The following is a 1,076-nucleotide window of genomic DNA, read 5'->3' on the forward strand; positions in this document are numbered from 1 at the left end:
ACGTTCGCGCGGATTTCGTGAACTTCGAACTCGAACGAACGCAGCCGGCGGGGCCCAGCCCGAACCTCGAAACTGAACGGACCGCGCCGGCTGCGGAAGGCGCGAACTGCGGAAACGAACGAATTCGTGAACTCCGTTCGAACTTTGGAAAAAAGAAAACCAGGGCCAAAAGTTCGTTCGTTCGGCGTGCAGTTTAGCCACGAGCCGCGCTGAACGAACGAACTCGCGCAACTGCGCCACGTGCTCACGTGCGGACGCGGTCTGTCCCTCAATCTAGCGGACTACGGGCGCGATTACCGGTGCCGGTGCGCTGTGAGCAGGGCCGCCCTGTGGTGCCTGGGCGCCTTGCGTGCTGACTGGCGAGTAAAATGGGGGCGACGGGGGCTCCCCGAGGCGTCCAGGCGTACCAGGCCTCTAGTTAGGCGACTAGGGACTATACAGGCCTGCATAGTCAAACAATAACTATTGCGGTTCGTTCCGTGGTTCGTTCGCAGTTCAGACGAACTTCCCTGGTATTCCTCGCCCTGCGGGCTGCGGGTGTGAAGCGGGTCGGGGGGGAGGAGAAAAGAAAAGGCGCGAGTTCACGAACTAGTTCGAGGGTTCGGGCACCCAAGCCCCAAGGGCGGACGACCGAACCGATGCAGCGAACCAAGGGGATAAATAAAACGGACACCTCTACTAGGAGATGGGTAAAAAGGAACAGGTCCCCGCCCTGCGGTCTTTGTGCAGGGTTCTTTGTGGGTGTGGTCGGCGACTAGCCGGGGTCGTCCTCCCGATGTGGGGGACTAGCACTAGCCGTCTTCCACATGGTCCCTCGGGTCCCTGGGGATGCGTCCAGAGCGAACTCCGAAACCGAACGAACGAGAACCGCGAGTTCACCGAACCAGTTCATCTTCATGAACCAGTTCGCCAGTCAAAGCACAAAGGCTAGAAAGCTGAGAAGCTGCCGAGCCCAAATCACTGTGAGAGACGTGATTTCTTGTTGGTTTTCTAAAATCTCTCTCTCAAAGAAGGTAGGATGGCGATGGGACAGACAGAAGACAGATGGGCTGTGAAATTCTTTCTTTCTGGAAAAA

Source organism: Emiliania huxleyi (genome assembly GCF_000372725.1).
Source record: "Emiliania huxleyi CCMP1516 chromosome Unknown EMIHUscaffold_160, whole genome shotgun sequence".
NCBI lineage: Eukaryota > Haptophyta > Isochrysidales > Noelaerhabdaceae > Emiliania > Emiliania huxleyi.